This window comes from Silene latifolia, chromosome 2, assembly GCF_048544455.1.
Source record: "Silene latifolia isolate original U9 population chromosome 2, ASM4854445v1, whole genome shotgun sequence".
NCBI lineage: Eukaryota > Viridiplantae > Streptophyta > Magnoliopsida > Caryophyllales > Caryophyllaceae > Silene > Silene latifolia.
The window spans coordinates 125,211,015-125,220,370 of NC_133527.1; the positions used below are offsets into that span (position 1 = coordinate 125,211,015).

General features: G+C 41.4%; 1 long non-coding RNA gene across 1 annotated transcript; it reads right to left on the reverse strand.

Annotated features, from left to right (window-relative positions):
• Positions 1–7,033: 7,033 nt before the first annotated feature.
• LOC141630209 (uncharacterized) lies at positions 7,034–9,076 on the reverse strand. The gene is made up of 2 exons (XR_012537456.1): positions 8,640–9,076; positions 7,034–7,196 (listed from the first exon to the last, which is right to left on the reverse strand). It is a non-coding gene; the product is annotated as an uncharacterized LOC141630209 (long non-coding RNA).
• Positions 9,077–9,356: the final 280 nt, after the last annotated feature.

Here is a 9,356-nt window from a genome sequence, read left to right on the forward strand (position 1 = left end):
CTTTTATTTGTTCTTGGCTGGCTTCGATTCCTCTTTTAGTTACCATGTATCCCAGAAATTTGCCTGAAGAAACTCCAAAATGGCATTTGGAAGGATTGAGCTTCATGTTGAATTTTTCCAGTATTTTGAAAGCTGTTTCTAGGTCCCTAACGTGATCTTCAACCTTTTTTTATTTGACCACCATGTCATCGATATAGACTTCCATTGTATCCCCTATTTGCTCTTTGAACATCATATTGACCAGGCGTTGGTATGTTGCCCCTGCATTCTTCAGGCCAAAGGGCATTGCTGTGTAGCAGTATATGCCTCTTTCCGTGATGAATGCAGTGTGTTCTTGGTCAGACGGGTGCATCTTGATTTGGTTGAATCCACTTGAGGCGTCCATAAATGTTAGGAGTTCGTGTCCTGCTGTAGTATCTACCATTGCGTCTATGTGAGGGAGTGGAAATGGGTCTTTTGGGCAGGCCTTGTTGAGGTCTGTGTAGTCTACACAAACTCTCCATTTACCATTCTTTTTCTGTACTACTACCACGTTTGCTAGCCAGTCGGGATACGTGACTTCTCTTATCATCCCCATGTCCTGTAGTTTGTCCACTTCTTCATTAATAATAGCATTACGTTCAGAGGCAAACTTTCTTCTTTTCTGTTGCACAGGCTTATAAGATTTGTCAATATTTAGGTTATGTGTAATGATATTTGCAACTATACCAGTCATATCAAAATGAGACCAGGCAAAACATGAAGATTTATTCTTAAGAAAGCTTACTAATTCTGGTCTGATGTTGTCAGGGACATCAGATCCTATCAGTACATGCTTGTCAGGATACTCAGGCTCTAAAATTACTTGATCTGCCTCCATTTTGGTTTCTGCCACATAAGTTGTCCTGACAGGGTACTGTAATTGCTAAGCGAGAGACTTACCTGCCTTGGAGGGTTTCAATGACTCAGTATAACATTCCTGGGCGGATTTTTGTTCACCTTTTGTGGTTGCTACTCCCCATTCTGTTGGTATCTTGATGCATTGGTGGTAGGTAGAGGGTATGGCCCTCACGTTCTGGATCCTTGGTCATCCTAGGATAGCATTGTAGGAAGACAGGCAGTCCAGGAGTCCAAATCTTTCGTATGAGGAGACTCCTTCCACATATGTTGGCAGGTGTATTTCTCCCAGTGTGTTCCTTGTTTCTCCACTAAATCCTACTAGGACATTAGACTTCTTTATGATTTGACTTTCATCAATCTTCATTGCTTTAAGGACATCAAGCATGATCAGGTTTACTGAGTTGCCTCCACCCACCAGGATTCGCAGGACACGTGCAGTTCCTATTTGCATGGTGATAACCAGGCTATCATGGTGTAGATCAGGAATACCCTGCATATGAGTGTCGTCAAAAGTAATTTGAGGTAAATTTTTAGGTTTAAAAGGAAATTTCATTTTTGACTCCCTGGCAATTTTCGTTGCAGCTGAACTGGTCAGTCCACAAATTTCAGATCCTCCATTAATGAATTTGACCTCATAGATTTGTGGTGCTGGGGGCAGGTCACGTTGTTGCCTTTATGGGTTCTTTCTTGTTCCATCATCTTCCCTGTTCTTTGTCGGCATCAGGTCTTTCAGATATCCCTTCTTTAGTAGGTAGGCAACTTGCCTACGCAATCCCAGGCATTCTTCTGTTGTGTGCCCTATATCCATGTGGAATTCGCACCATCTTATAGTATCCTTCCTTTAGTTGGGGTTGTATGACTTCTTTGGCCATTTGACAATGTCTCCCATATTGTTAAGTCTCTTGATCAGTCCTGTAATATCAATAGAGAAGTTATATTCTTGGATAAGGGGATAAGTATAGGAGTTACCTCGTTGTTCATGTGTGTAGTTGACTTCTAATCTGTCAGGTCTTCTGTAAGGAGATGGCATGGAACGGCTCCCTCTGTGGTTGGAACTTTTTCTGTTGACTTTGTCATATCCTGAATTATTGTCAGTGTTGTCTGCCGTGTAGCCCTTACCATCTTCCAGCCGAATATAGCCTATGGCTAATGCCTGGACATCTTTAAATGTATGACATACTTCATGGTCATTGCATCGTAGAAGTCACTGTCCAGGGGTAGCCCTTGCCTGAAAGCTTCCACGGCTGTTCAAACATCACATCTGAGGATCGGATTGATACCTTTTCCTTGTTAAATCTTTTCATTTAGGATCTAATTGATTCACCAGGCTATTGCTTGATCCTATATAAGTCAATGAATCTCTTCTCAAGTTTCCTGCTGCTGGCAAACTAAATGTTGAAGGAGTTGACCAGGTCGGCAAAGGACTTGATGCTTCCGCTTGGCAGGTTTATATACCACTGCAGGGCAGTCCCATTCAGGGTTGTCCCAAACCCCTTGCACATGCAGACTTGTCATAGTTTACTTGGAATAGATGCTGCCAACATCCTTTGCTTGTAATAGGCTACTTGATTTTGTGGATATATGGTCTCATCATAGATTCTCATTGAGGGAGCCACAAATTTCTTTGGTAGGTCTATTCTTGTTATTTCATCCACAAAGGGTGAATCAGCATAACTTTCTGGACTTGCTTCCTCAATTGGGGTAAGAACTCCAGGAATCTTTTCAAATCTTTCATAGAGTTTTTGGATTTCCTGGAGCATAGCCATCATGATTGCTGTAATGGTTTGATCTGGTGAGGTTTCTTCATTTTAGATTTCCTCCGAGTCTGTTTCTTCTCCTACGTTGGACTTTGGTGGAGTAGGAGTACCAAAGTTGGAGAAATCAATGTTCCTTATGATTGAGGAGAATGGTGTGCCAGGTTGAACTTTCAGTTTTGATCCTGAAGTTTTCTCTCATTGCCTTAGTTTTAGGCCGAACTCTGGCTCCTTTAATTTTACAACTTCAGCTTCAACCTAGGCCATTTTCTGTCCCAACTGTTCCGTTTCCAACAATTTTTATTAGGCGGCAGCCAGTTGTTGTTCAATGCTATCTCCTGTCATTTTTCAAGTTTTTGTGTTATTTGGTTTTGGGTTTTGATTATTTTTGAGTTAGATGCCCCACGGTGGACGCCAATTGTTTTAGCAGGAATTTTACTGAACAGAAAATTCCTGCCAGGGGAATTTAGAAGGGGTAATATAACTCAATTGATTTGCCTGATCAATATTGCTTAAGTGAATTAATAAGTAAAAAGTAAAGACACAAAGATTTTATACGTAGAAAAACCCTGGGAATAAGGGAAAAAACCACGGGCACCAAGCCAGGAGAGATTGTTACTATGATTTCAGGTAGCCTGACAGGGTATTTGTATGTCAGGTGTGATAAGCTAAGGATATTGCTTAATTATATGTTTAATACAAGAATGAGAGTAGAAATACGAGTATGCCAATGTGTCTTCTGTTTTTGTTTTCTCTTCTATTTATAATAGCCTCCAAAGTAGCTTCTTCAAATCCGTTTAGGGTTTCCTGGTAAATAGGACTCGTGCCCTAATTACCCGGAGATGGTTAGTTGACTTGTTGTTCATTTCAGCCGTTATGATTGATTCTTTCTTCCATTTTCTTCCTTTGAATAAGTCTTCCTTATTTATAGGGACTTTGTTTGTCTGGCCTGATCGTTTCTTTCTTGTCACCTGCCCATCTTGGATAATATTTCTCTTGTGCCTGACGTGGTTTCCTTTCAGGCCAGGCTTAGTAATTGCATGTCTTAGCTTGTATTTTTCTCCTGCTTGGTGCCTGTCTAGATACTCCCAACGCCTGGTTTTAAGTACTTCTTTGTTCAGGCTCTAGCTTTGGATATTACCTGGTCCTTGTCTGATTAGGTAGGATAATTCTGGGCCCAACACATACCATAGATCATGGTTAGTATTAGTAAAACCTGCAAATAAGGAGTCATGAGGAAAAGAATCATCAATAGGAAAAGGATCCTCTCCCTCCTGCTACGGTAATCGCGACAGGTGATCAGCTACTACATTCTCGGCGCCCGTCTTGTCTTTGATTTTTCACATCAAATTCCTGGAGAAGGAGTATCCACCTCAACAATCGTGGCTTAGCTTCCTTATTAGCAAGAAGGTGTCTCAGCGCTGCATGGTCCGTAAAACAGTAACTTCCGAACCTATCAAATAAGAGCGAAATTTCTCTAGCGCATAAACCACAGCTAAAAACTGCTTCTCAGTAGTGGTATATTTCACTTGAGCCTCATCCAGAGTTTTGCTCGCATAGTAAATCGCGCTCAAAGCTTTGTCTTTCCGCTGACCTAACACCGCTCCTAGTGCATAATCACTAGCATTACACATAATCTCAAATGGCATCTCCCAGTTGGGAGGCTGGATAATCGGTGCTGAAATCAAGGCCTGCTTCAACCTGTTAAAAGCAGAAAGACACTCATTAGCCAAAACAAAGGGGGCATCCTTAAGTACCAACTGTGTAAGTGGTTTAGCAATTTTTGAAAAGTCCTTAATGAACCGGCGATAGAAACCAGCATGACCAAGGAAACTCCTCACTCCTTTAACATTAACAGGAGGAGGCAATTGCTGAATCACTTGCACCTTTTCCTTACCCACCTCAATGCCCCTATCAGAAACTAAGTGCCCTAATTAGACAACTCCCTCGTTGACCATAAAGTGGAACTTCTCCCAGTTAAGCACAAGATTAACCTTAATGCAGCGCTATAACACTTTATCAAGGTTAGACAAACAGTTATCAAAATCACTCCCATAGACGCTGAAATCGTCCATAAAGACCTCCATAATCGATTCTATATACTCATAAAATATCCCCACCATGCACCTTTGAAAGGTGGCGGGGGCATTACACAAACCAAAAGGCATTCTACGATAAGAAAAAACACCTTGAGGACAGGTAAGAGTAGTCTTTTCCTGATCATCCGGATGAATAGGGATCTAAAAGAACCCCGAGTATCCATCTAAATAACAGAAAAACTTATGTGAGGCTAACCTTTCTACCATCTGATCAATGAAAGGAAGGGGGAAATGATCTTTCTTTTTGGCGGCATTCAGCTGTCTGTAGTCTATGCACATCTGCCAACCAGTCACAACTCTAGTAGGTATCAATTCATTTTTGTCATTCTTAACCACAGTAGTCGTCCCTCCTTTATTAGGAACCACCTGAACTAGACTCGCCCATTTAGAATGACCAACAAAGTAGATAATACCTGCATCGAGGAGCTTCATTACCTCAGCCATCACAACATTCTGCATCTTCTGATTCAGCCTGCGCTGACCCTGTCTGCAATGTTTATGATCTTCTTCTAGCTCAATCCTGTGCATACAAATATCAGGACTGATGCCCTGAATATCATCCAACGAATAACCCATTGTCCTGTTTTTCTTAAGAATAGCTAACAAAGCGGTCAGCTGCTTATCATCCAATTTGACACTAACAATGACTGGATACTGCTCTGTTTCATCTAAGAATGCAGATTTTAGATGAGAAGGAAAAGGCTTACGCTCAGGTACCTTTACTTCCATAGCGTAAAGAGTGTTTACCAATTGTTCTACCCTCTCTCCTTCAGCGTCGGTGAGTTTACGCTCATCTATCGCAGCTTCAAACAGATCCAACACAGCGTCATTATTTTTGGGGTTATCTGCACACTCATATAACAACATCAAAGCTTCTAGTGGATCCTTAATCAAGGAATCCGACCAGAACTCAGAAACAGACTCATCAACTAAATAACACGTATCCTCTATCATTAGTCTAGGAAGTGTACCGGGCAAACTGAAAGTGATAGCGTCATCCCCCACTGCAAGAGTCAAACGCCCTTTTTTGACATCAATAATAGCCCCAGCTGTACACAGGAATGGTCTTCCCAATATAATCGGGGTCCGGGTATCCTCAGCTATGTCTAAAACAATGAATTCTACTGGTATAAAGAACTTGCCTACTTTGACAAGAACGTCTTCTAGGATACCTAGGGGTCGTCTAACCGATCTATCAGCCATCTAGAGGGTGATATTAGTCATTTTAAGATGACCCATATTAAGCTTCTTGCAAACAGAGTAAGGCATGACGCTGACACTAGCTCCTAAATCACAAAGAACCTTATCTACACTTCATTTCCTATGATACAGGTAATAGAGAAACTACCCGGGTCTTTTATTTTAGGTGGAACTTTATTAAGAATTAAGTTACTAGACTCTTCCATAAATGCAGCAATCTCAAACTCACTCAACTCTCTCTTACACATCAGAATATCTTTCATAAATTTTGCGTAAGAAGGTACCTGGGTAATTAGTTCGGTGAAAGGAACGGTCACCTGAAGATTCTTGACCAAATCCACGAACTTACCGTACTGTCGCTCAACCTTAGCATCTTTCAGACGTCCTAGATACGGAATTCTGGTAACAGTAATTGAGTCCGCGACTTTCTCTTTAACTTTGTCTAAATGTGGCATCTCCGCAACAGAGGAAGATGACTCAATAGCGAGTTTAGACTTCGAAACAGCATCTCCACTATTGCATGTACTCGATCGAACACAATTTTCACTCGATCAAGAGCTTTTCTCATGGGATATGCTCGATCGAGGAACACAAACCTATTGATCGAGATCATCAAATTGAGCACTCCTCGACCGAGAACCTAGAGCACTCGATCGAGGACTTTCAGAGGAAAAACAACTCGATCGAGTACCGGATTCACTCGATCGAGGACTTGGACGATGTTCAACAGCGACGTCGTCAATTTGTTCTTCCAAAACAGTTTCCGGACTTTCATTAACAGATAAATCAGCATTTTTTTGGCATTTTTGGTCCATCATAAGTAAGAACACTTTGGAGAATAATTGCATTAATCGGGCTGTAAGAAGGTAACTGATTTGCATGGTTCATTTGCTTAGATGCAAATTGAGTGATTTGATCATGCAACTTCTTCATAGACCCCTCATTTTCTTCCGCATTTTTCTGGACTTTGTGACACCCCTCGATGAGGTAACTAAAAGTAACTAGTAAATCGTGGCGGAAACACGAGATTTTTAGAACTTTTAAGACTTCTAACGAAGTCCAACGCGGGGCATCACCAACACGATAAATAAGTTTAGTTAGTTAAGTTTAAGTTTACAACACAAGTCTATTTATTGGGGAAAAGATATCCCACGAATTAACATAAGTTCAAGAGTAGGTGAGTCTATTATGTAATAACTAATAAGGTCCGAGGTAAGAACTCGCTAGCTCACACGGTCTTGCCCACTTAAGCTTCATCACCAACCTGTCATTCATATTAAATATGAAAGCCACAGTCAGTGGGGAGTAACTCAGGGTTCTCCCAGCCACAATATGTCAAAATACAAGTAATTAAGAATTTAATTAAATAAACAAGCATGAGAGTAACATACTTACGGTGGCGAGAGGATCATGATTAGTATACAAAATGCAATAAGAGTAGTTACGCATAAATGAGAGAAGAATTATTAGATCAAACTGACACGCATCAACCCGACTCACATGTAAGACAATTTACAAAGTATAGACTCAAACAAGACAACCCTCTAGACTCCAACCTCTTGGTAGGACGACGATCATAATACGGTCCTAGTCTAAACCTGGCCAGACTCTCGGGATGGACGACACCCGATTCGACAAACGATACCAAATCGTATCCAAGACTCGAAATATGGTACACCTAACCGTGCCCGAAACTCGAGTAACCTCAAGCGGAACCTTGTCACCTAACCGTGACCCCCGGTCCGAAAAAGGCGGAAGGAAAAGTAGCCCAACTCGGAAACAATGGCACTTAACCGTGACCCAATGTCCGAGGGCAAATAAATAGGGAATGTCGAGTAATCTCACAATGTAAACGTCACACTCGGGTCCGAACAAGAACCATAACCACTATGCATGATCATGACATTAATGAGTTTTAAAGTAACCAATTATCGATAGGAAAGACGATGCATGCATAGCTCAATCATTATTAGAAGTCGCAAGTGAAATAGAACAAGCAGGGGACTCCCAGCCGGGTGGGGCACCGGCCGCCGGCCACCACCGGGACAAAGATATTACATGTTGAAATTTAATAAAAGACACAAGATCTCCCAGCCGGTTGGTGACCGGCCGCCGGGCCACCGGCTGGGAATACATGCAAACCTCAAATCTTCACAAAAACTTACAGGGAACTCCCAGCCGGTCAGTAGACCGGCCGCCGGTCCACCGGCTGGGAATACAGCCAACTTTCAAAAACACCAAAAACCATCAGTGTACTCCCAGCCGGTTGGCAGACCGGCCGCCGGTCGACCGGCTGGGACTACCTGCTTACGAATTTAAGTCCAAAACTTACAGGAATCTCCCAGCCGGTCAGTAGACCGGCCGCCGGTCCACCGGCTGGGACTACAGCTACACGGGTTCAATGCAAAAACATTTCCAAACCATTTGAAACCAACAAACATCACTTCCTATCAATTGTTTACGTATCCTAGCATGATTCTAACTCGGAAAAACAACATATTTAAGCATGTGAATGGGGAATTTTCGGATTCAAGGGGTACAACATGAGCTTTTCATCTAAACATGTGAGAATTGCAAACAAGCATGACATTCAACAACCAAATTAGCACCAATCATGAAAGATACAACTTTTAACATACATATGAGATTATAACTATATAAAACCACACAATTTTAACATAAAAGTCGAGTAACCCATCACCGTTACCTTTTTGCACTTCAATCTTCTAAAGACTCGTCAATGATGTAGCTATCCTCCTCCGGGTTGTCCAAGTTCTCCCCTAAACACAAAAATAGAGATATTAAGTCAAGAATTCACATCCTTGAAAGATGATAATTTCGAAATAGAGAGAAAGATGACAACTTTCTTACTTAGAAAGAAAGGAAATGAGAAAAGGAAGAGAATGGCGCGAAAAGGAACGAGATTGGTGAAGAATTGAGTGAGATATGGTGATTTTAGGGTTAGTAAGGGAAGGTTCAACAATGGTGGGGTGGTTGTTGGGAAATTTCAGAAATTACAAGTGAGGGAGATGAAGTTGTGAGGGTTTAGGTGAGGTTTTGTGTAGAGAAAAGAGGGGAAAAAGGCCCATGAGTCAAGTTAAGCCCAATAACTCAAAATGAGTCGGTATCCACTAGAATTTTCGTCCCAAGTCTACTATAACTCGAGTCGGAGAATAATATTATTAAAATCTACACTATTATTACCGTTACATGGCTACGGCTATATTTTATGAAAATAAGCTTTAAATAATAACTATTTAATAAAAATCGCTTAAAAGTTTATTTGAAAATATAAGGAAAGCGCGGGGTGTTACAATCATCCCACCTTTTAAAAAGTTTCGCCCTCGAAACTTGAAACGAAAAGGTATTACCTTAAGAAAACAAACTAGGGTACTTGACACGCATGGAAGCTTCCGGCTCCCAA